Genomic DNA, 26,753 nt, shown 5'->3' with positions numbered 1-26,753 from the left:
ACAAGCTCTACGAAGTTTGGATGCAACAAAACAAAACTTGGCCACATTAATAGAGGTAACAGATTTAAAATATGACAGAAAAAATCCAGGTAAAATTGATCCATATGGCCAGGATGACTCTACAAGAGAGAAGCAATGAAATTAATACAAGCATCCCTATAAAATTGACAATACAGAACAACGTGAACAACTGACTCTATATCCCCTGAGCCACAAGGGCAACGACACAATGCATACAGGACTTGTTTATATTTCCTGTCTAAGAGTGCAGAAGGAAGGGCATTCAAGCGTGCAAGGGTCAATGCTCTCCTAAACTTAGGTAAAAACATATGATCTAAATATTCAGCCAGTTTGTGACTGAAATTTTGGGAGCCTATATACATTCCCTCTGGTAGTCGTTCACACTCCTCCTGCAGATCTATATCCAGTAATCGCTGCCTGACAAAACATATTGCCTGATCTAAACCCCTCCCTATAAGATTTTCTTGGGACGTGCCCAGATGATGCAATTTCATTTTCAGAGCTATTTCCCATTTAGATGTAAAGCTGTCAATTAGCACTAAAGGCACTAGACCGACTGAGAAGAAAACCAAATGGAGCCAGAATTTGATTATACAAAACCAGATTTTCATTTTCAAGGTGGTAACCCCAACCTCTCTACGAAGAGCCACATTAGCTGTGCCTCTGGGGGCTTGAAGGATGCCCCTTAAGAATTTAGTTCGAACTGCTTCTTTGTTACAGAATGCACTAAATACAGAATTGTTACAGAAGGCACTAAACTTCCCTATTGGAATCATTGGTGCAATTCAGGATGTTTCTAAAGCAACAGTAGGGGTTAAAGAAGCTATTGTCTCCCTCAGGGATCTTCAGGCCTTCTGATCGAAGACCCAAGGAGTATGTAGAACAGCTTTAGGGTCAGTGGACACTAATCACAACCTAACTAAAAACTTGATAAATTTAGAACCCAACAACTGTGCTTCTGATAGGAACGAGATTGCTCCTGTTGAGGCTCGCATGACAGAAGGCCCTGTGACAGAAGAAATTTCCGTTCCATTGACGAATATGTATACTATGCCTAAAATTGGCAAGAGCCCCCTTGCACCTGTACTGGATAACCCTGAAGTCTTAGGGGAATCAGAGGACAGGATTCTGGTGACCACTTTGTCTCAGTCAGTATGTGTGATCCCTCAAGTGCAATCAGATACAGAATTCTATTCATTAAATGTCGGTGGCAAGGATATGAATCAAATTGAGAGTCCAACACAGGGTGAGGAATAGGGACTCACCACAGCTGCTTGAGTATCCTGAGGAACCTGATCCTCTGGATTCCTCCTTGGCATTACCAGCGTTGGCCCTGTTCTCTCAGAAAGCAGATGAGATGCCAGGGCTTGGACCACAAGAGACAGTGGAGTTGGGGGATTGTCCTTGTGTTTCTCCTGTGACCTCTTCTCCAACCCAACATTTTGTAACTCGTTTTCAAGAACAGAATTTGCCTGTTGATTCTGCTGTAATATGTTCTCAAGCCGATCTCCCCTTGGTCTGAACAGTCTTCCCAATGACTGCCAAACAGCAGTGTAATGCAAATTCTTTCCTGGAACATTGCAGGCTGGGGTTCTAAGAGCCATGATATCTCCCTCTTAGAATATCTAAAGAGATTTGACATTAACTTACTTCAGGAAATGTGGCTCCTGGATCCCTTACCCTTGAAGAATTTCTCCTTTTATGGTTTGGCAGCTTCATGGGGTTCATCATGATAGATCAACAGGGGGCATAGGGTTGTTGGTCTCTTATAAGCTATGTGCAGAGGTGATGGAGCTGGTCCCTTACTTACATTATGCTAACTCAATTTTTTTTAATTGAAAGAATATTCCTTTTTGGTTACAAGTGTTTATATTCCACCCCCAAACCTGCGCACTAGCCTCAAAGAGATTTGGGAGGACCTTGAAGACTATCTTGGGTCCTTACCGGCCAAATTTCCAAATGCTTTGTGTATAGTAGGGGGTGATTTTAATGCTAGGCTGGGGCCTAACGATAACTATCTTTATACATTTCACCAAGGTTCCCCGCCCTCCCAGAGAGAGACCTTCCGAACCCTTTGTTTCCCTGATGCTCAAAAGATCTTGGTTGTAACCAAGTGGGCCTTCTCCTGACACAAACAATGCAATCCCTAGATGTATTTGGTCTAAATGAGGCAACATTTGATGATCTTGAAGGTGAAATTATATGATGGTCAGGCTTGAAGGGGAGTGTACTAGACTATGTTTATGTATCTTGGGAGGCTCTTAATCTACTGCTGCAATATAGAATTGAAGGGCGAGTAGAGAGTGACCATATCCCCCTCACTCTTATCCTGGGTCCGTTGGGAGGAGGGAAGCCTCTTATGAAGCCCCCCTGCAGTCTACCTCATATGAAGGTCTAAGTTATATGAAGGTTAAGTGGTCTCCACGTTTGCCAAATCAGGTTAGAGTTCTCTTAGGGTCAGAAGAAATGTCTTCTATCCGTATTTCTATACTATCTGACTCACATAATTCGGATGTGTTGGCTGACTATTGTAAACTTACTCAGAAACTTCAATCTTGCCTGAGACAGTCAACCAATAGGTATACAGATAAGAGGAATAGACATCATGGCTGGTTTGACCATGATTGCATTGCAGCAAAGAAAATCTTGATTTTTAAATTTAACCAACGTAGGCTCAACACAATTGAGGGCTTGCTTCAAGGAATAGTGGAGAGGAAGAAATCATAAAACAAGTTAATTAGGGATAAAAAGCACGTGGCAATGAAGGAAGCATGGGAACGGCTTCTCGTTGCAACTAGGTCAAAAGACTCTTGATCCTTTTGGAGGACAGTGGCGCCAAGTATCAAGGAAGGTCCTCCCAGATTGGGCAATCTTATTACTGTAGATAGCTGGACGTCTCACTTTAAAGCTTTCTATGCAGCTAATATGCTCTGTTCCTCCCCTCGTCCATATCATCTGGATAGCTTACCAACTTGACTTCCAGTTACGACCCATGAAATAACTAGTCTGATCTCTCAATTGCCATCTGGTAAGGCCTCTGGTATAGACTTGATCCCAGGGGAGTTACTGAAAGCAGAGATCGATTGGTGGGCACCGGTCTTAGCCAAGCTTTTCACCTATATAGATCAGGTGGGTTGTATTCCCGAGGAATGGTATATGGCCATTATTGCTCTGATGGTGGACAGCATTAAAACCCTGCAAACTATTGCCCAATAAGCCTCTTGAGTATAATTAGTAAATTGTATGTGAGGCACCTGTGTTCCAAATTCATTGACTGGGTGGACCAGTATTCTGTACTTAGAGATGAACAGGCCGGCTTTCAAGCCGGCCGGTCCACTCTGGATCAAGCCATGGTTCTTTACCACCTGGTGGAAAAATATACTGCTAAGAATTCCTCCTTATATGTATTGACCTCAAGGCTGCCTTCAATTCAATTCAATTTTCTTTGGAGCAAACTTGCCAAGACCAATATAGATCCTTGCTTGCTCCTTTTGATTCGTACACTTTATGAAAACACTCTTTTGAGAGTCAAATCTAATAGCCAGGGCCAGCTTTCAAACCCAATTATTTCACAGAAGGGGGTTAAACATTTGGGCCCCTTTTAAAATTTAATTTTTATATTAACTTCTTAATTGCCTATCTTGATGACCCTGCCTTACACCAACCTAAATTAGCAGGAAGACCCATCTCTATACTATTGTATGCTGATGATGCAGTGATAATATCTATTATGCTCATTGGCATGCAAAGAGTCTTGAGATCACTCGCATTATTTTGTGAAGAGGAATCTCTGGTTATTAATACACAAAAATCCAAGATGATGGTCTTTAGCAAGGGAAGGAAGATCCATAACTGGGTAATTAATGGAAGAAATGTTCAACAGGTTAAAATCTATAAATATCTTGGCCTGGCATTCCATGCGCAATAATCATGGCGACTTCACTGCAGGTATGCAGCTGCTAATGCCCAGAGATCTATGGCTATGATATTAACATTCTTCTATACTAAAGGAGCCCATTATATACCGGTGGCACTTAGGGTTTTTAAAGCTAAAACCCTGGTGCAGATGCTGTATGGAGCTCAGATATTTTCACTTTTTGCGAGCCATTTTTCAGCTGTCTAGATGTGTCCCAAATGCGGCCTTACATTTGGAATCTGGAATGATTAGGTTTGTGGTGCAGGTGCGGTTGCGCACGGTCACATTTTGGCTCACACTTCACACTTACTCTTCGGGCCTTGTTCCACTAGTTTTGAGGGATGACTTTCAGTCTCCCTGGATAAAGAATGTCCAAACCATCCTAGGTAAATGTGGCTTCTCAGAACAATTTATACGCACTTTAAGGCACGATGCAGCCAATAAGATTTTCAAACAAAAGGCATTAGATACAGAGAAGCAAAGAGACCTTAGTTTGATTGCTCCTAGGAATATCTGTGGCAGTTTTTTAAATTACCCAGCGCCTGCTGCTTATTTAACCCAACTGTCTACATTAAGGTTGAGAAGAGTTTTTCCCCAGGCATGATTTAATGTTCTTCCCTTGGCTGTATTCAAGGGAAGATATAAAAGAGTCCCTTTAAGGAATCGCCACTGCCCATGTGGTGTAGGCGCGGTTGAGTCAATAGCTCATGTTTTGCTTCACTGTTCCTTTTATAAATCAATTGGTTCCATTTGGATTGAGCCTTATATGAAAAAATGTTCTGGGCTTTCTGATGATTATCATGTTGCTTTCTTTCTAGCGGATCACCAAGAGGAGACTACTTACAGAATCGCATGTTATTGTGCCGTGGTGTGCAAAATAAGATGCTTGCAAACTGGTGTTTAAATTTATTTTGTACTTACTGTTCAGGTGCTGTTTTGTTTGGTTATTGACCATAAATAAAAAATAACTAACAGAATGCAACAGCCAGGTTGGTCTCTGGGATAACTTGAAAGGACCATATAGGCTGTGGCCGGCTGCGGAGAGGAGTGCTTTTTATCAGCTCCGGCTGATACGCCAGATACATCCATTCTTAGAGACTAGTGACCGTAAAATGGTGGTACATATGCTGGTAACCTCTAGGCTTGATTACTGTAATGCACTCTAGGTGGGGCTGCCTTTGTACGTAGTTCGGAGACTACAATTGGTACAGAATACGGCAGCCAGACTGGTCTCTGGGTTTACCCAAAGGGACCATATAACACTGATTTTAAAAGAACTGCACTGGCTGCTGATAGGTTCTCCAACGAAATACAAAGTGCTGGTTATTACCTATAAGGCCCTTAACGGCTTAAGTCCAGGGTATTTAAGAGAGCAGCTTCTCTGTCATGAACCCTGTTGCCTATTAAGATCATCTGAAGAGGTCCGACTACGGGTGCCGCAAACTCATTTGGTGGCAATTTGGGACCGGGCCTTTTATATGGCTGCCCCAGGGCTTTGGAACATGCTCCCTGCTGAAATAAGAGCATCTTCTTCTCTGTTTGCTTTTAGGAGGACCCTGAAGACATACCTGTTTTCCCAGGACTTCAACTGAGATTCGATTTTTGAATTTTAATGTGTTTTTATCTATGATTTTTATCTTTTAATGAATTTTAAATGTGTTATATTTTATATTTTAATTCTGTACACTGTCTAGAGATTTTTATACTTGGTGGTATATAAATTCAATAAATAAATAAAATAACATGGATTTAAATCAACTGCACTGGCTGCTGATATGTTTCTGAGCAAAATACAAAGTGCTGGTTATTACCTATAAAAACCTTCAATGACTTGGGTACTTAAGAGAGTGCCTTCTTTGTCACCAACCCTGTTGCTTATTGATATCATCAGGAGAGGTCCGGTTACCATTGCCACTGGCTTGTTTGGTGGCGGCTCAAGACTGGGTTTTCTCTGTGGCTGCCCCGGGACTTTGGAATATGCTCCCTGCTGAAATAATCCTTCTCTATTTGCTTTTAGGAAGACTGTCAAGATGCAACTTAGGCTTTTAACTGAATTAATTTTAAACTGTTTAATCTGGTTTTATTTTATGATACTGTTTTTATTTATCTTGTGTGATTTTAACTGTTTTTATTTTGTTTTGTACTTGTGTTTTAATTTTGTACACCGCCTAGAGATGCACATATCAGGTGGTATAAAAATATGTTAAATAAATAAATATATCTGAGAGAATATTTTTGGCTCACGCTTTTAAGCACAGAGTCCACCTCACAAACTCTAGCCGCTGTCTCTTTTTCTCATTTATCAAACAGTGTTGTATTCAGGGACAATACAAACTACTTCTGTGCTCCCCCACACTTCCATCTCACTAGAAAGCCATTATGCAAAATTTTGCATCAGAGGCCAATTAGTTTTGTCAGGCAAGACAAACATGTAGATCATCCTTTTCATCTTGTCTTTCAGTATTCTTCCAAGGCAGTGTGAGGTAGATTTCTGGAACCGATTAGAAAAGGCGGGGGGGGGCATGTTACCTAGACCTAGACAAGGCCATGTTACCTAGACAAGGCCTCCATGCTTAAAGAAAGTGTGTCTCTGAGTACTAGGTGCCGGGAATAGGTAATGTTACTTCCATGCCCTAGTTTTGGGCTCCCCAGAGGAATTCAGCGAGCCAGGATGCTGGACATTAGGTGGGCCTTTATCTGATCTGGCAAAGCTAGTCTTGATTTTGAAAGAAGCACGCATGTGAACAACACAGAAGTAAAGTGGTTAGTGCAGACTTCTCTTGGACTATTGATTCAGGACTTCTTGACCCATGATTGAAAAGTAAAAGCCTTCCTTCCTTAGTACATTGCAAATATTTGATCTAGCCTCATACCAGGAGTCAGAACAATCTTCCAGCAATGTTTCAGTATCCCTATCTATTTCAAAAGAACAGTCAATGAGATGCTCAGGCATTATACTGGATCATTAAAATTTGACCTTGTTCACTGTTTTATCCTTTGTGTAAGAAAGGTTAGGGAGGTCACTGAAAGGTTAAGAAGACCTACAGGGCCATTGTTCCTGCTGTTAGTGTGCTAAAGTCATGGGAGTTTGACTCCATATCGGCAATGTATTCTTTTTAAAAAATGAATGACCTCTTAGGCTTCTTCTAGCCACTGGAATGGTAAAAGCGAAGGTCATATTGCTTGTAAAAGGCAGCAACAAAACCCAGCAGCATCTTTCAGCAAATAAGGCAAGTCTTTATTAATCTTTGCATGGATACATGCTCGTTATGTATGTTTCCCCATCCCATAGTTGATTAATAAGCGTAATATCATCTATGATCATTGCAGGAAGTATACCGTGAAGATAAGCACTGAAGACCTCTAATTGTTTTCCTCTTTCCCTCTCTCTCTCTCCCTCTCTCTCTTTCCCCCCTCTCCTTCATGCTTTAAAATAATGGCCCTAATCATTATTAATTCCTTTGGTGTTCACTCAAATTACATCAATCACAGCTAACTCATTTGGTATTAATGTGGATGTCAGCGACACTTCTGCGGGGATTCTTTTTACTAAAACTCTGTGTTCATTAGCTGGATGGAATCTTATTTTTGCAAGCTACTGGGAGACCTAAAAGGGGCAAATTTGGCAAATGGGGCTGGTGGGGTTGTAAAATCACAGTGATTTCTTTTCCTGGTGGGAAATGTCATCATTACTCTCACTAATAACACTATTATTGATCTTGTTATTGCTGCATTCACGTGCCAATTATTTTCTGCTTTCTGAGCTGTATGTCAGATCTAATACATTCCACAGACAACTTGTGGGATTGTTACCTAGCATTCCGTGTGATCAAGGGAAGATAGGAGGAGCCAATACTAGTCACCTTTACAAGGAACTGTAGCATAGCACAGGACGTGAAGTTGTTACTATGAAGGCTTGTCCCAGAGCAGTTTCATCACTCATTTTTCTGGTGTTATGACAGCTTCCTATGTTCCACACCAGCCTTTTCTTTAATAGCAGCTGGTGAGCGCTGCTCTGGGGGGAAAGGTGAGGGCAGAGGTGAACTCTAAATGGTGGTGAACTTACACCAGTTCCCGGGATGCTCTATGGGGCTATATTGCTGGCCCCAGCAGGAAGGATACCCCATCCCCTCCTGCTCATTTGGCCTCTGCACATGTGCAGAGGCTGTTTTAGGGTTTAGCAAAGCAGGTTTGACTGTGCTAACCCCTCAAATGGCCTCCATGCATGCAAAGAGGCCAACTGATTAACAGGGCACCAGGCAGCCTCTCTGTGGGAAGCTGGAGCCAGTGACACAGCCCTATAGAGCATTTCAGGAATCAGTGGCAGGCAAGTTCATCACCGTTTAAAGTTATATTCTCCCACCCTCACCACTAGAGATGTAAAGTCCTGGGGGAGGTGGGTGGGGGTTTGTTTGTTTCTGGGAAATATCCCCCCCCCCACCAGGCCTTCACATCTCTACTCACAGCCTCCCCTGGAGTGGCACTCACTGGCCACTACTGCTTTACTTACTGCAGGCCATTTGGATGTGCCTTTTGGGTATCCATCCACCCGTCCCTCTCCTCCCCAAGCTCCTGGCCTATACTTTACTCTAGTTCTCTTCCCTCATTCTCCTCCCTAGTCAGCCAGAGCAGGCATAACTTGCAGCCTGGGACAATTAGGAGGAGAGGACCAATGGATGGATATGCAAAAGGTGCATGACAGACTCTTGTAGCATCTTGTAGACAGACAACTATGTGCATCAAACTATGCATACATGCATTATATATTAAAGCCATTAAGACTAGGGCATTCTGCCTATCCAAGTCTTCCTGAATGAGCCTTCTTAAAAAGAATATTTCAGGTAATGTTTTGTATGCTTTAGAAAAAATGTGTTACCTCCTACACATTTACAAAAGGCACAACTTTTTTTGTCTTTCATTGCAAAACTCATGCAAGTCTTTTGGGGACACCTCAAATAACATGACAAGGCTAAGGGGGACACCTCAAATAACATGAGCAGCCTAACCCAGGCACTGCCCACCCACCTAACTTTTAACCCCAGGCTTTAGCAAGGGTTAAGGACATGACTGCGCCCTTAACCTTGGTGTGTGGTGCATTGTGGAATATCTGCAGGCCAAGACAATGCATCCAGAATCGTGCTCCAAGCAGCATGGGTTGTGTGGGAGTGCGATCTGCGCATCCCACCAACGTGGGAGGATCGTCTGGGGAGAAGGTAAGTTCTGCAATGCCTCCCGCCCCCCGCCCCCCACTGGAGGTCGTGTGAATAGCCTCAATTTCTTTCTTTTCAGCATGACTAAGACACATGCAGTAAACCATACCCTAACAAGCAACCTACAAAAGAAAAGGGTAATATGGAAATTGACAGAAGAGGAGTCCAAGCTACAAGCTGCTAAGGGCAACAATAGAATGAAGTGGATTTGGGAAGAGAAGCATGATTTTAGGAAGCCATTTTAAATTACTTTAAAATCTTCCAAGTGTTCATTGCAGTTAACTACAATTGTAAACCTCAATTAGTCTGTCATAGCTCATCATAGTGTCTCCTTTCAACAACAAAGATAACCATGCTGTTGTAATAGATGCTAAGCAAGCTTTCCTGCTGAGAGAGGCTACAGCTCCACTTCTTACTGCCTGGCTGCCTTTGATGCAATTGGTAGAGGATCCTAATTGCAAGCCTTGGTTCCTGTGGCATGTGGAATTCATATTTCACCATGGCAAGCCCACCCATTAAAAGGGAAATCCCCAGGGATACATGTCTATATATTTCTGTTACATCCTTCTTGCTAGAATAGAATCTCCGAGGCCTTGAAAACTGGGTATGACTGGTGATGTAGTCTGAGGCTGAAGTGATAAAACTGAGATGAAGCGCCCCTGGATAACCAGGCAGACTTTCAGCTCCTCTCCTGTCACCTCAGTATAGCTGACTGGTTAAAAACAGGGAAAAGTTGGAGGCCTTTCTTCTGCCCAGCTGTATTTCAATGAGGCTTAAGATCAGAGCCCTAACGTAGGAGTGTAGATATATCAGAACATTCATACATGTTTTTGTGTGAATGACTGTACCTGTGTTTGTTTTAAAAGTGAACCTGGGTGCAGGCCACTCAAAGGTATGGTACAGATAGGAAATGTTTTGTTGTGCCTGTGTGCAACATAATGGAACTCTTCGCACGATCAGTGAGAAGAGCTCCGGGGTGGTCTGCGGCGAGAGCAGGTTACACTTATCCTCCCCGCAGACAATCGCCCTTGCTTTCCTGGGCAGCTGGATTGCCCGCCCAGATGACCAGCAGCTGCTCCCTGCAGCTCTGAGGGTCGGGGTGCCAGGATGCACTGCCGTGTGCCGCCCTGCCCCCTGGAGCTCCCGTAATGCACTACACGAGTGCACAGGGCATTATTGGGATCCCCCTCGCCACTTAGTGTGCCAGCCACGGATGACACATGAGCACATGAGCAAATAAAAGCTTTCACTCCCTTAACCTCATATCAGAGGGAGGCTACTTAGGGGGGGTTGCTGCCAGGATCGAGCCCGATCTTGGTGGTTCCTGTGTGCATGCAAAACAGGGCTGGGCTCCTTTAGCCCAGTTTTGCGTGTGCATGTGAACTAGGTGTGTGCACGGAACCGGCTGGTCCGGTTTGGTTTGAGTCCGGACCCAAACCGGACCAGTTCAGTCTGGCACCCCCTCGACCCCCCCAGGGGTTTGCAAACATTTTTTTTAATTAAAAAAAAATTTACTTGCGCCCTACGGGGGAGTTGTTGGAGGTAGTGGTGGGATCCGCGGAAGTTTCCCCTTCCCCGCCAGCCTCCCTTATTGCCGCCTCCAGCCATTCGGCCGGCTCTACGGCCTATTTGGTCCTTCCCCCTCCAGTGCAGTGGCCAATTTTGAGGCCACCGCACCTGCCAAAGAGCTGGCCAGGTGGCTGGCAGGGGGAGGGGGGTCCTCTGCTGATCCCCCTGCCGCCTCCAACAACTCCCCCAAAGGGGGTAAGTGGATAGATAGATAGATTTTTTTAAAAAAATCCATGAACCCCCTGAACAGTCGGTGGGTATTCGGTCTGGGGTCGGACTGAATAGGGGATGGTTGGGTTCGACCCCGAACCGTCAAACCAAATAGGTTTGACATCCAACACATTTGATGTTGAACCTGTTTGCCCGTCCCTAATGTGAACAGCCTCAATGTGTGAATAACTATCTGCAACCCCATCCAGACATTTTAAAACTAAGGCTGTACTCAAGTATAGCCTCCAAAAGAGGTGAGAATCCTGCCTGGTGTGTCACTCACTCTTCCCTGCTGAGCAGTCCATCACACTCACAGCCTTCACGTGAAGAGGCGAAGGCTGTAAGCATGATGGAGGGCACTTCCATTAGTGGAAGGCTCAGGAGCTTCTGGCTCACAGAAGCATCCAGTCTTTGCCTCTTCAAATGAAGGGAGAGGATGAGGAAAGAAAGAAACCTCCCAGAAGGGCTCTTGAAATGGGATATCAATCTTGCCTGAACAACCCTGGTAAGAATTTCAGTATGTCTGCGTTATTCAAAACAGGCCTACTTTTGTACCTCTGAAAATCCTTTTTATTCCTCCATTCAATCCTCACAGAGATCTACAGTATCCTCAGCAGTTCTACATGCTGTCAGAGACTGTTCTTCAAGTTACTGTCACCTCTAGTTCTCATATGGCCCATCTGTTGTGCCTTCACATATTCTCCCTCACCTACCTGTCCCCTCACATGCATGGTATGGAGAAAGTGGATAGAGAGACATTTTTCTCCCCCTCACATAACACTAGAACCATGAAATTGATTGCCAGGAAATTTAGGACCAACAAACGGAAGTACTTTTTCACACAACGCATAATCAACTTGTGGAATTCTCTGCCACAGGATGGGGTGACAGTCAACAACCTGGATGGCTTTAAGAGGGGTTTGGATAACTTCATGGAGGAGAGGTCTATCAACAGCTACTAGTTGGAGGGCTACAGGTCACCTCCAGCCTCAAAGGCAGGATGCCTCTGAGTACCAGTTGCAGGGGAGTAATGGCAGGAGAGAGGGCATGCCCTCAACTCCTGCTTGTAGGCTCCCAGCAGCATCTGGTGGGCCACCGTGTGAAACAGGATGCTTGACTAGATGGGCCTGATCCAGCAGGGCTGTTCTTATGTTCTTAGTAACAGCTGGCTGAAGAACCCACAGACTCACTCACTTTAGCTGTTCTGGCTGTTGGTATCACGGATTATTTTCTCTCATCACATCAGGTAATTACCTAACAGAGGCAAGATGAGAGGTGATAAATCTATCTTGCATTTGGTATCACTTAAGCAAACTGCATGAACCCCTCATGAAAAGTACTTGATAATCTACTCATATTCATTTTGAATTCCCCAGCATGCTATCTAAACAAATATGTTTGATGCCTTGGTGTATCAGAAATTAGACTCATAGCAAGATTTAAAAACTTGATTGTCTAGAGGTGTATATGTGACTAAGTTTTACCTCTATAACCATCCTGACAATGCTTGCATTTGGTAACAAGAAATTAGTTTCATTTGGTGTAAAGAAAGTGTTAGTCTGCAGTTAGAAATGGGCAAGCCTTCCCCTTTTCCCATCAAGTTGTATTGCAACTTGTCTGATATCGTCTCCCTGAATCAGGGAAAAATATGATAATTCCCCAGGACAATTCAAGGCTCAGAAAATTCCAATCCTACTCCCCAAAACAGCATCCCCACCAGCCTCCTTCAGAAACATACTCCCTTCTCTTTAATTACAAGTCTTGCATGCAGAAGGTCCTAGGTTCACTCCCTGGCATTGCCAGGCACAGCTGGGAGAGACTGCTCCCTGAAATCTTGAGAGAGACACTGCCAGTCAGTGTAGACAATAGATGGACCAATGGTCTCTGACATTTAAGGGGGAGCAATTAAGCAGGCTAACCTCCGGCAGCCATATGGCTCCCGGCAGTTCACATGCGTGGAGGGAGCTGGGCTGGGCTCCCTTAGCCCGGTTTCCTCCACATGTGTGAATAGCCTCAATATCTTACTCATTTCCACTCTTATCCACAGCTACTGTTGCTCCAGCTTACCAGCTATCACTGAGGTGCACGATGTAAAGGGCAGAGGGGAGTGTGCTTATGAAGGATGGGGGGGGCACAGGGAGAGTGTTGAAGGCTGGGGAGGGGTGCAGAAACTCCCAATGTAAAAGAATTTTGGAAACCTGAATGGCTCACCTCTCTTTTGTGGTGGGCTATTGTTGTGAACCAGGCCTGATCTGTACACTAAATATGCTCATTAGCTAGCATACAAAATTAGGCCTGTTTCATCCGTGTCACCAAGTGACCAGTTCTTTTATATAGTGACCATGTAGGATCTGGGCGCAAGGAAGAAAGAAGATCAAAGCAATCCTAAATGATTCAATGGGCTTTATTGAGTATAAAAGAATAGCAACATCAATCTAACTGAGCAGAAAGCAGAACAATCTATCAGTATTACTAACAATATTTCAACCCTAGCCAGCAACAACAATCACCCAGTGTTCCTAACTAACATATGTGTGTGTAGTAAATCTTCCTGGAGCCTAATATAATTCAGATATAGGCGGAAAAGGGGGGGGGGTTGAGGAAGGTTGAGGACTGGCATGGGTTGGGGAGATCAGGAATTAATAGAGGGAAGTGGGGGGAAGGAGAAGGAGGGGAGAGGATGGAGGGATCCAAGGCTTGTGGAGCAGGATATTACCAGGGTCAGAGGCTTGAGAGCGGTGGGGCTTTCAGCTGAAGAAGAGAGGCTGTAGCTGGAAACAGGCGCTTGAGAGTGATGCAATCTTCTAGCAGTCAAGCAGGCAGTTTGCTCAGAGCGAGGCTGAGAGTGAGAGCACCATGGCTGGGGAAGTCTTGACTTCTCACTGCACAGCAGAAGTCACAGACAGTTCCTGTCCATGGACAGAGTTCCTGCTTGTTACCCCGTGGCTTGGCAGCAAACTCTGGGATGGCTCTTGAGCAAGTATACTTGTTAGGCAAGATTGCTCCCTCTCTGTTTGGTTTGCTCCATTTCTACAGTTGCTTCTCCCTTTGATCTCCATAGTCTATTCAGAATATCCTCACCCTTCCTGGGTCCCCAAAAAGGTGACAGTTTGCTGTTACCTTCTGGATATTGTCTTTTAATTACAGCTCAGTCCAGGGTAAACAGGGTCTCAGTTCATCTCCTGTTAGCAAAGTATTATTCTATTGTCATTTCCAAAGTGGATTTGCCTCTTGGTCCCAAGAATGTTAAAAGTCAGGAGTTAGTGAAAGAATTAGTTCTATTTGTGTGAGACAGCAATTAAATTACTTCTTGTGTACCTCTGTCTAATGTGCAATTATAACAAAAGAATATTCAAAGTAACATCAAAAAGGGGTACATGTGTGAGGCGAGTTAATCAATACAGTTGACTAAGGCAGAAGCATCCTGTCGGTGAGGTAAAGGGGTTACTGGAGAGCAAGTTGATTTCAGCAGTGTGAGACTGGTAATCTCGCAGGACCCATTGTGTCTCTTGTGAGTTCCACAAACACTGATAAACAATGCTAGATAACCCCTGCCTTTACAAATCATTTACCAGGCAGTCATGAGATCTCGGTGTCATGTACTGGTTAGGTCATCTTAATTCAGGCATTAATCGACCCCTTAATAAAGTGGAATCAGACAGAGGCACTGGGTTGGTACCTCTGGGTCTAATGTTGGGGTACGGGTGCCCCCAACACTATTTCAATCCTACCATATTTTTCTCTGAGCCTGAGTTTAGGGTATTTTGCTAGTATCTCTAACTGCAACGCCCACCATGGATTCTTGTGGAGAGGGGTGGGGCTTGAGCAGACTAGTATCTCTTGCTCTTATTACTTCATCTGTGAAATTGTAATAGCAATGATCTTCCTCACAGATGTGGGTGAGATAAAGAAAGAAAATTGCTTTGTCGGTATTAATTGATTTGATAAGTAGATTAGTCAACTAAAGCTTGAATTGCAGATTAGAATCTCTCCCCCCAATTAATCAGAGGGGGTGAAAATGAAGAAAACACCATCCTGCAGACTGTATAGATGTGCTGGCTCCATACTTCCTATGCTAAATTTGATGGGTTTTTAAAAAAATCACTAACATTTTCTGTATCTAAAACTGGCAGATCACTTGCATTTCAGGAAGAAACCACTATGAATTTCTTCTATCAATAAAAGCCGCAGGTAATTTTAAATCTGGCTCTTCTGCACTATATGTGGGAGTTGAATAAGTTCGTTTGGGAAGCCATGATCACATAAAAATCTTTTGGACATTCCTTATTTTATACATTATGGTCAATCCAGGAAATCCAGAAACACTCACTATTCACTGACTGGAAATAATGGCCACTATCCAACACTGAGTTAGGTGTGCTTAAACCCATTAATCTCAATGGGTTTCAATACACTTAATTCTGTGTTGGATGGCGGCCATAAAATTTCTCCATCCAAACTTTTAAATCAGCTATTTTCTCTTCTACTCTTGAGTACATTTGCTCTGATTATTTGGGTAATTTCTGCATTGGTCCTGGCATATCCAAATGATCCCATAATTCAAAGCTCACCTGAAACAGAAAATTAATACCGGTAACCCACGGTAGGAGGGCAGGGGGTTAATATGGATTTACTTGAATCATCCAGAGAGAGTTATAACGTGGACAAATCTTCTCTTATAATGCTCTTACCTCCCATGGTCAGTAATTCCTCGTGCTAGTCGGCACTCAGCCATGCGTACTTAGACTCGGCAGGTGTGTGCAGGAATCGGGGGCAGCAAAGGATTAATATTTCCTTCAATTGCCTTTAGCTCCCTGAAGTAAAAGAAAGGCACAGCATAAGTGGCTAGAGATGCTGCTTACTAATTCTGCTGCACTTCTTCAGCCTGGAGGAAGTGACACGTTCTTTGGGATAACAAACTTAACATGACTGGCAGGTGTCCCGTGAAGCATCTGTGAATGTCTTTGATGAGGCCGATCAGGGATTATGGAGATTTGTGAGACTAAGCCCTGGCACTCCTGTGGCCTTCACTCTCCCTGGTGCATCCAAGTCAATTTGCTCCTGAATAGCTTGTGATAATGAAAAAAGCCTAAGCGTGACCCACCCTTCTTCCCACATTCAATCTGTCCAGTGAGCTGGTGGCCACTGGCTTCTTTCTTTTCCCTAACTTTGCATGCATTAAAATTAATCACTTTTTATTTCTCAAGGACAGTGATTAATCCACTGAGCCCTTCAGTTGAAATGTATGAAACTAATGAGTGTGAAAAAAGAAGAAAAAGAATCCCCCCATTTTAATGGCAAACAATAGAGTTTACATACATTCGAACTCCTTTAACATTGTTCAGTAATTAGCAACAAAGGACCTCCTGTTCAAGTACAGGCAAATATTTAATACCTACCCTATTATAATGGAATTCATTTACCAGCCTTGCTCCTCTGGCTGCCAAGCATATGAGTTATTATGGGAGCCAATGTTTCTTTTTCTACACCTCCCTGCTCCCTGCTAATCCTACAGACACAACAGATTTCAACATCTGTTGGTGTGGACAACCCATTTTCTAGAAGAAATGCATTTCTCATTCATTTATTTGGTCTGACTTAATGACGGAGACTAAACCACATCTGATTAGGTTAGTTGTATCCTTCGACTTCCAGTTTCTTGAAAAAGGCAAACTTCTCAGAGAGATCAGCAAACTGTGTACGCACACAATTATTCCTGATGGCATTTGGATTCATGGGGTATTACATTCATACAACATCCCCAGTCCTCAATCATTCAGCCACTTTGGTGAGAAATTTAAAAAATCAACCACCCCACAAGCATCCCTACCCATAATTCATGCTCAGTGGTTCCCATGATGCATTGGAAGTATAATCTTCTTGAGTACAGCAAGCGAGGGAGTCATTATCAAAACAGATGGCTGTTCACGGAGAAAGAATCATATTTTGACTTGCTACTATGGCCCTATTTCTTTTCAAACATTCATCTGGAACATGGCATACATAGATTCCTGCTGATAAAGTAGTTTAACACCTGGTGTAAAACTTCCTTTAAAGGAAAAACAAACCTCCACATGAATGAATCTATAAAACTCCTATATGCCAAAGAGGGGTTTTTAAAAAAAAAAAAAGAAAAAGAAAAAAGAAGGGGGGGGGGAGAAAGTGGGTACAGAAGTTCTACCACCAACTATTATATGCCAATTAAACTAGCACAGTCTGTTTGAGATTAACTTATATGTTTGTTTATCAAATTTGTATCTGACTTTTTCTCTGAGAAGCTCAAGGTGGCATATTTGGAGGTTATCTTATTTTATCCTTGTGAAATTAAGTAGACTGTGAGATAGAGACTTGACTAAGACTACCCATTGAGCTTCAGGGGTTTAAACCACCATTTGATTGGCTCTGATACAAAGCCCAAGGACCATACCACATTCCATTTCTGAATGTCCAAGTCAACCATAAGATGGCTATTTTTATTTTTATTTTTTGCTATTTTATTGCTATTTTTTCTTGTGAATACATATGCACGCACACACACACCCCCCAGGCCACAGAGGGCTGAGGAATCAATTTGTGTCTTCCCTAGCAATTGCCAATGTCTCCTTAAGGATGCCTGCTTCACTCACATATTACTATGGATCTGTTAGACATCCACTCATCAGTATACTAAATACATCACTGTTATATCTGCCTGTGCTGTGATGTATTGGTTAGATCATCCAAGGTCACACATATAGTATAAAAACAACACTAGATTGTTCTTTCCCAGGGCCTACGAAGGTGTTAGTTTAGTAGAATGGTATGTTTATATATATATATATATATAAATGTGGATATTTTAAAAGAAGACATCCAAGAGCACTTTAAACTCATTTCACCTCTGTTTGCTCAGTAACAATCCTGGGTGACCCAAGATGTACAAGAGTCTGCAGGGCAAGTAACACTCCCACACCCAGTAATAGCATTCTTTTAAAAGCTGCTTGCTTTCAAGCTCTGTGCAATTTCCCCTGCACTCTCCAAAGTGAAGCAAGATAAATACATTGAGTGGTTCATACTGGAATGCTTCCTTGGATTTTTAATGTCCATGCAAAGCACAGAGGTGCTTGGGGTTTAAGACCTTATCTGAAAGACCCACGCACAGGGAATTGAATGGAACTCAATTTATCTTTTGGACCTTGGAATAAAGAAGGATCAAGTCAGTCCTGCTGGGATGTGAACTTTCCTTTGAAAGAAACCTAAAGCATTTGAAATCGGATGCTTAAATCATTAATCCAACCCCATTTCTTTCCAAGGACATTTTGTTGCTATCTTCATTTACCCAGCATTCCAAGCTCCTTCCATGTATAAATGAATTTGAGCTTTCTTGAGAATTATTATATTATCTCATGGGGTACGTGAAGTGGTGTCCCAGCCTTCAATGTTGGGCAACCTCCCTGGCTTTTCTTATTAACTGTGATAATGACAGAGGGAGAATTTTAAAACCCAAGCACTGTATCAGTCACTTCATCTTGTCTGTTTTCAAGATCCAAGTCGCTCAAGCGTCAAAAAAGGTTTTTCATTTCCTACTTCACGCCTACCAGGAATTAAAAATAAACTGGGAGCAAAATCATCCGATTATCCACTCACACTTGAATTGTCTTTTTAAAAATTATTATTATTTGATCTGCATGGGGAACATTAAGCCATTCAGCAAATTTAAAAAAAATCATACATGAATAGATTTTTATTAACCAATGTGCGGTCCACATTAGAGATTGGCAAATAGTTCAAAACACCAGTGTCTGTTCAACAGTTCACTGAGCTTAAATTAAAGCTACATTGTTGTTTTTAATGGCTTTTGTCTTAGCGCTTTGATCATAGTAACTTCGAACACTTAATTAGCTGGGCCTTCAACCAGTAGAGATTTAGGGCTTTTTTCTTATGACCCCCTCAGTGCACGGAAGGCATTGTTTTCAATCAGTCCATACTGACCTCCAGATTCAACAGCTGCCATGCGGCGAGACAATGCTATGAAGATCAGCGAGGTACACTCATGGATCAGCTCTGGCATGTCACCCTGAGAGTAGGTTTTTGAGCACTTGCAATGGAGTGGTAAATAGCCAGTCCATGACCACATCAGCAGATAGCAGCATCACAGAAAAGCAATATGTGCTGACAGAAAAACATGTCAACCACATGCTGAGGGGTCGTGAGAACAGGCTGTTTCAGTTGATCAGTTGTTCAACTGAGCTGGAGAATCAGAGAATTCATACAGATGGGTATTTCAGTTTGCAAGCCCAGAGCACAGGTGACAACTCTGATGTGGTGTTTAGCTGTCAGAGCACAAGTGGAGGATTCCTAGATTGATTGTCAGAAGAAGGTCTTCTATCAGGACTATAACCCAGCTGGATACTGCAATCAATTTCTCCAGTAGCAAGAATCATCCTGGACAAAAGCCAGACCCAGAGGACTTTGACATTTTGTTTTTCTGTGAACAATCCACAATCAGCAACATGTACTGATTAGTTCTCTCTCTCTCTCTTAAGCATTTGTGTCACTCCAGTTTACTTGGATGTTTCCTTTGTTTAAATACATGAAATTTTCTGTTTCTCACATGTGTGTGATTACCTCACACTGGCTGACATCTTTACTAAGGAACCACCAGTGCGGCGAGAAGCTCAGAATAGTGCTTCCGGACTAACTGCATCAGTGCACCAGGGAAGCAGTGCTCCCTGTAACAGGGATTCCCAGATGTTGTCGACTACAGCTCCCATAATCCCTGGCCAAAGGCTAACGGCCAGGCATTTTAAAAAGTCTGAAGACCTAACTCTTCACCCAAGCTTTTTCAGCTTTTTAAATTTGTAGGTTTTAATTTTATGCTGTTTTTAAATTGTTAAACTGTTTTAACCTTTTATATTTGTTTTCATTGTTTTGATGTCATTGTTAACTGCCCAGAGAGAAAGGTTTGGGCAGTATACAAGCTAAAGAAAGAAAGAAAGAAAGAAAGAAAGAAAGAAAGAAAGAAAGAAAGAAAGAAAGAAAGAAAGAAAGAAGCTGAGGATACTGGGAGTTGTAGTCAACAACATCTGGGAATCCCTGTTACAAGAAACACTGCAGGGAACTGCACTGCAGGCAATTTTTGACAATCCCCCTTTTCCAGCAAGGTGTAGAGCACACAACACCAGGCCTTCAGCCTCCTGAATGCCTGCTCCACCACAGTACTCATGCTGCTGTGCCACTAGTTGAATTTCCTCTTCTGGGCATTTCTGGGTGCATGGTAGGGGGTGACTATCCACTCCTAGAGGCTGTATCCCTAGTCCCCAAATATCAGGTATCCCTGGTCCGCAAATACCAAGTATCCTTGGTCCCCAAATATCACCTGGTTTACCCATTGCTCACCCACCTCTATGGGTGCAGTGTTCAACCAGGGGAGGTCCAGAAAATGGCAGAGCTGTGGCTTCTGCCTGACATCCAGGCACAGACATCCATGAACCAGCCTGTTGTGTCCACCACACCTTGCAGGGTCATGGTGTAGTAGTGCTTCTACCACAAGTACTCATCATGGCGTTGGGAAGGTGTGTGTGCTAAAATCTCCATGTGTGTGCGGTTTATACAGCTAAAGACACCTGGGAACCCCTTTTCCTGGAACTCCGACATCACCTCCTGCGAGACACCCAAGCAGATCATGTGCTCAAGGAACATTTCCACCAGCAGGTCCACCACTTCCTTGACTATCTCGCAGATGATGGATCTTCCAACTGCAAACAGGTTGTTCAAGGACAGGTAGTTTATATTGGAGGCCAGCTTGTAAATTGTTATGACAAGCCGCTTGCATGCTGGCATCATGCTGTGCATCTCAGTGTCCTGCCAAGGGAGCTCGGGCTCCATCTCACTTGCCAGGAAGTTGAAGGTTGCCTGAGACATCCTAAAGCTGCCCTGAAAGTGCTTGTAATCCAACTTGTCCACATCCTTATTGACCTCCAGATGCTGTCATCCCTTTGCAGCACCCACCTCCCTTCCCCTGTCCAATCATCCTGCAGGACGTGGGAAGCAGAGGAGAGGACTGCTGCATGCGTCTGGGCTGTTTTGTCAGCTGCCCTATAGCGCTTGAATCTCATGGAGACTGTAAAGAACCTTTCAGCCTCCCCCTGGGCAGCTGCTGCCCCTGTGGGCCCCAAATACCGCAAACAAGCTTCCTTTGCTGGGCTCTTTGTCTTGCTTCCTCCTCCATGGTGCTGAGAACCATCTGCATAATGGTGTGGAGTGGACCACAATGCTGGGTGTTGTGCCCACCATGGCAAAGCTTTTCATCTCTTGCTGGCAGGGAGGACGGGTGATGGTGCACGCCCTTGCGGTGGATTGAATTCTGCATGCTGGGGCATTCGGGGTGGCAGTGGTGGACCGGAGTGCCACCTAACTCACACAGCCATGGGAACAAATTTGCGGTGTTCCAGGGAAGAGGCTTCCATTGTTCATGCCTTGCCTGCAGCATGGTTTTGGCCAGCTGCTTCTGGGGCCACCACAGCCTCCTTACTGCTTCATGCCCATAAGGTGTATGGGCATAGCCCATATTTGACCCCCTTCCAGCACAACCTACTTTGTTGTTTTTGTAGGACTATAACCCTTTTTCTCTCTGTGTGTGGGGCCTCCCCCCCACCAATCACATGCCAAGTACCCAGACCTTTGATTCCCTCCTTGTGGGGATAAAAACATTACTGGCTAGCCCGGTTACACTTGAATCCAGAACGGATTTGTGCCCAGTCCAGTCGTTGAGCTAGCTCTAGGGCTCGACAGACATGTTTGTAAAGGGGATCCTGGCAAGGATTCCCCTTTACAAGTAAAAGGGCTGTGGTGAAGTGGAGGGAGTTCCGTCGATGGGATAGAGGACAGATTGTAGGGGATGCCCTGTGGGGTCCATGAACTGGACAAGGATGGGTTTTCTGTGGCTGCCAGCATCCTTTGAAGTTTCCCTGGCCCTTTGGCACACCTGTCTGCCAAGTGAGGGGCCAGAGAGATGACGAAGCTTGTGGACACCTCAATCACCCTGGAGAGTGTGGTGGGTATGGGCAATGCAGTTGTTGCCAATAGGCTGGGCAGAGGCGAATGCAGTCTCAAAAGAAGAGCTAGGGACCTCTATGGCAAGAGGAGGGAAAGTTGTCATGGTCACATGAATGTGGCCTGTGTTCACAGTGGGGCAGGGGTGGTAGTTGCAGTGGCCGGTAGTGCTGGGGCATTAGTCATTGCAGCCAATTGTTGAGTGGTCCTGCTTACCCCCTGGACAGTTGAAAGAGTAGACATCTGGCTAGGCCTTGACTGCCTCCCTGGAAAAAAGGTGCCCAGATCCCACTGTTGTCCCTGGGATGACGTCCCTCCATTCCATCAGGATGGATACCAGCATGTCATAGTGGGCCATAGTCCTGCGCTCCACTCGGGAGAGGTTGCTGTGCATGGCCACCACCTCTTTGAACTTTTTCTTGAGGTGCTGCAGCCTCTCCTTGCACTGGTTGGCAGTGTGCTGGTACCCTTGGAGAGCCATCTGGCTGGAGCTCCAGCCGTACCTGGCCTCATTGCAGAACTGGTTCTGCACCTGGGCCTGCACCCAATCGCTTGTCCACAGTTGCACAAAGACCCTGGTCTCCTCATCTGTCCAGAGCTTCGGCAGGACCTTTCTCAAGGCGTCCCCAGCTTAATTGCTCCCCGTGGTGCTGGCAGTGCCAGTGCCACCAGCTGATGTTGTGGGAGCAGATTGCTGGGACTGCATGGCTGCTTGTGCAGTAGCACCTTGGCATCCACATGGAAGTAGAGGTCATGGGCCACCAAACTCCTGTGGTCACGTGCTTGGCAACCGAGGTGGCTGTATGCAATGGGCTGCCTGTTGCATGCATGCTCGTGCAGGACTGGACATGTATGGGTGTGGCCAGGCTACTACTTAACTTAATGTGGGATAGGGACAGGTGCAGGGACATTGCCCTCATGTCTTCAAGGATCCATCAAGAGTATCAGCTGCAGACATTTCCTGGTAGCACAGTAGAGTGCATCAAACAAAGGGGCAGCTGCAGGGCAGTAGATACCACCAAGGACAACTGGGGGGGGGCATTGATGATTCATAGAGTAGGGAGGAACAAGGCTGGGACGCAAGCATGGCTAAGGGTGGCCTTCAAGGGCCCCTGGCTCAACATCTGTGCCCTGTTTCTGGAGCAGAAGAAGGTTCCTCTCGAGCAGCCAGCCCCTCATCTAAGCATCCCCGCTGGTTCTAAAGTTAATAATGTTCTTAACAATTGAGACGCACATGCATGAGGAGGACAATGGGAGTTGCGGCAACTTGGTGAAGGGGCCCTCCTCCCCCATCTCGATCTTAGCATCCACGCCCAGATACACTCCAATGTTGAATGAACCTAGGTGTGTGTGCTGAAAATATACTGTGCACCCCTACGGCGGCAGCCCACTGGAATCCAGCTGCCTCACACTGGCCAGATAGCACTTTGACAGCAGAGAACTAATTTTGAAATGCTGCAGGGAAAGCACAGCAATGGCCACCTTTGCCCCCTGCTTTTAACAGCAGCAAATTCTTTTGATCAACTTCAGAAGAGGAGTGCCCTTGCTGTGGGTGCATTGGCACACCATGCCCATCACCTTCCATCTGCCTGGGACCCCAACAATGGGGGCTGCTGTTTGTGCACAGCTGGGCAGCAGGCAATACCTTTCCTGTGCCAGGCTGCCTATGTTGGATGTGGGTGGGACAATGGCACGGGTTACCCTGCAAGTGGCATTGTTTTGTTAGGGACAAAAGCAAAAAAGAGTTTTTGTGGAATGCTGTGATCCATTAGAGATGGCCCTGCTGGGGCGTGGGGCTGTGTTTTTTGTCTTTACATTATCTGAATGCATCACTGTTGCCAGGCAGAATGGTGGGGAGAGAGGAGGATGGTGGGGGCGTGGCACTTTGGCTGAGAAGAGGACATCGAGAGCCATGGCATACATAGAGCTACCGCATCCCCGGGAGGGTCTGGGCTGCACTCTCTATTATTGCAATTCCAAAATCATCACGAAACTGCAGTTATGATGGCATCCATGTTTGGCTGTAATGTTGCTGCTGCCAAACCTCAGGTTGGGGTGGTGAAAGTTCATACTGGAGTTTGGCAGGGCAAACTGCAGGTCACTTTTGGCTTGAAACGATGGTTGCACTAATTTGGACATAATGGAGTTCCAGCTTCTGTCCTGCTTAACTCTGGTTTTGCATTACATCCAAATTTTGCCATTATGAACATATGGAGCTGCCTTATTCTGGATCAGTTCACTGGTCCACCTGGCTCAGTATTGTCTATACTGATTGGCAGTAGCCAAGATGCCAGGGTCTCAGATGGTGGTCTCTCTCAGCCCTGCTACCTGGGATTCAAACTTGCAATCACAGTACTAGAGAAGAGGAAGGATGAGCCCATGCAGTTGCCTCTAATAAGGATTCCCAGATGTTGTTGACTACAACTCCCAGAATTCCCAGCTGAAATGGCTTTTGCTTGGGGAGTTTTAGTCAACAACATCTGGGAATCCCTGTTAGAGGGAACGCTGCCAAGCACCACTGAGGATTATGAACATAGGGATAGAAAGACAAGTGACAAACCATTCCATAAAGATGTGAACATGGGGAAAGGACAGAAAGCAGTAACAACAATTTCTCAATGGAAATACCATCATAGTGTGATAGTGGTGGTTACAACTGACCATAGCTCAACAGCTGAACACAAGCTTTGTACTTACTGTATAGGCACTATGCTCATTCACCCAAATTCTCCTGATAAAGGACTTCAGTTATCTGGAATAAATAAAGCTCCTGCCAATTAAAGTACATGGGGCTGACATACATGAACTATTGACCTGACTCACAGTGACTGACATGCTTTGCAGCATACCATTGGTGGTTCTGCACCACGCGAGCTGCTTTGGGTGTCTAAAAGTAATGAACTTCAATACATACATACATTTCTAAACTACCCTTTGTCCTAAGACCCCAGGGCAGTGAACAAGAAGTTAAAAGCAAACAATCATAAGATTTTAATAAAAACATCCTCAAAATAAAACAGACACAACTACAACCTCTCAAACGAGAGCTGGGGACAACTCATTGGCCAAAAGCATGGATCAAAAGACTGGGAGAGAGGGAGGGAGCCATGCAGATCTCAACTGAGAGCAAGTTACATAGTCTGGAAGAAGGCCTTGTCCCATGCACTTGCAAAACGAGCTTCAGCAGGTGTCACCACGCAGAGTAGAAGCCCCCAGCCTACCTAGGTCGTGGGTGGGGGAGATTCAGCTGCAAGATCCAGCTACATTTCCCTAAAAATTTAACAATAATTAGATATACTCGTTTGGCAGCTAGTCGGGGACGGGCCTTCTCTGTTGCTGCCCCTGGATTTTGGAATGTGCTCCAAATAAGAGCCTCCCCGTCTCTGGCAACTTTTAAAAAGGCACTGAAGACACAATTGTTCACCCAGGCTTTTAATTACATTTATGGTTTTAAATGATTTCAATGTTGGTTTTAAGTTATTTTAATGTTAATTATTTTAATGTTTAAATGATTTTAACTGTTTAATTTATTTAGTTTTGATTTTAATTGTTTTTATTTTGATGTAAACTGCCCTGAACCATTTTTGGAAGGGCGGTATATAAATCAAATGAATGAATGAATGAATGAACAAACAAACAAACAAACAAATACTATAGAAACTCCATATTTAAAGGCAATCTGCCACTGTCACAGCATATGGACAGCTGCAATTAGGTCATATTTTTCTTACTTATAGCCATATTTTTACTTATAGCCAGTTGAGGTGATCTTTTATATGTGCAAATAACACGTGTGGTCTGCTTGCTTGATGAGTGCAATATAAAGATGGACAGTAGCAGCTTCCTTGAGTGGCAATGCCTGCATCCTCCAGGTGCCTCACTTATGGAATCCTAATGAGAGATGATACCGCTCATGTGAACAGGCCACTCATATGGGCAGGGTTTATTTTGTGTGTGTCTGTGTGCAAATGATTTGCTGAAAACCATTAGTTGTGTGTGATCTTAGTCACAGCTAATGTACAGTGGAGTGCCCCCACTGACACCACAATTATGTACAACAATGGTGGGGCGACCTGCCTTGCTCATATTTTAGCATGGTGTTCCATGTGTGGAGCTGTCATGCCAACACTTTTCACCAGCACGAAAAATACACTTCAGTGTGTTCTTACTAATTTGTTTAACATTCGCTCACAGCCATTCTGAGACATTAATTAAATGCCTTTTAAAAGTTCAATGACATAGAATGTACTTGAGTGGGAATGAAATTATTTGACCTCAGCCTCTACAGACAAGGAAAATCCAGTTTAGCATCATGTGGAAAATTTGGGATTGCCTTTAGGTCTTCAGTGGTTACTTTATAATGCCACTTGATGAGAAGTTGAGAGAGCACTAGACCTCCAAACTAGGAAGTGCTACTGAAATCTGTTTCATAATTGCTCCTCCCTTACTTTGTGGGCAGGATGAATTGGAAACTGGATGGAAAATAGGGAATGAGAATAGAAATTGAGTGCCTGAGAATTCACAACTGAGTAAGTTCAAAATATGAACTCTACCAGTTCAAAAAACCCTGCCCCTACTACCTGGGTCCAGACCTTTCAAATATGGATTTGGCTCAAAATGTTGTTCAGCCCCACTAGCCAGGATTTCTGCCAGTTCTCTCCCTACCCCTTTCCAAGCCACCACTCCTCAAACAAACAAACAAACAAACAAACAAACAAACGCCTTTACCTTTGAATGGACGAACATAGGAAGTAGCTGAGTCAGATATTTTGTCCATCTAGCTCAATATTACC

At 44.2% G+C, this 26,753-nt stretch overlaps 1 long non-coding RNA gene across 2 annotated transcripts; it reads right to left on the bottom strand.

The window, feature by feature from the left end:
• Window positions 1-26,753, bottom strand: LOC128346960 (uncharacterized). Of its 2 annotated transcripts, XR_008317319.1 has the most exons (4): window positions 26,689-26,753; window positions 24,658-24,712; window positions 12,121-12,180; window positions 1-119 (listed from the first exon to the last, which is right to left on the bottom strand). It is a non-coding gene; the product is annotated as an uncharacterized LOC128346960 (long non-coding RNA). The 2 variants fall into 2 exon arrangements; XR_008317320.1 differs by lacking the exons at window positions 24,658-24,712; window positions 26,689-26,753 and adding an exon at window positions 15,618-15,731.

This window comes from Hemicordylus capensis, chromosome 2, assembly GCF_027244095.1.
Source record: "Hemicordylus capensis ecotype Gifberg chromosome 2, rHemCap1.1.pri, whole genome shotgun sequence".
Taxonomy (NCBI): domain Eukaryota; kingdom Metazoa; phylum Chordata; class Lepidosauria; order Squamata; family Cordylidae; genus Hemicordylus; species Hemicordylus capensis.
The sequence above is the reverse complement of the archived record's forward strand: the minus strand, read 5'-3'. Positions and strand labels throughout refer to the sequence as shown.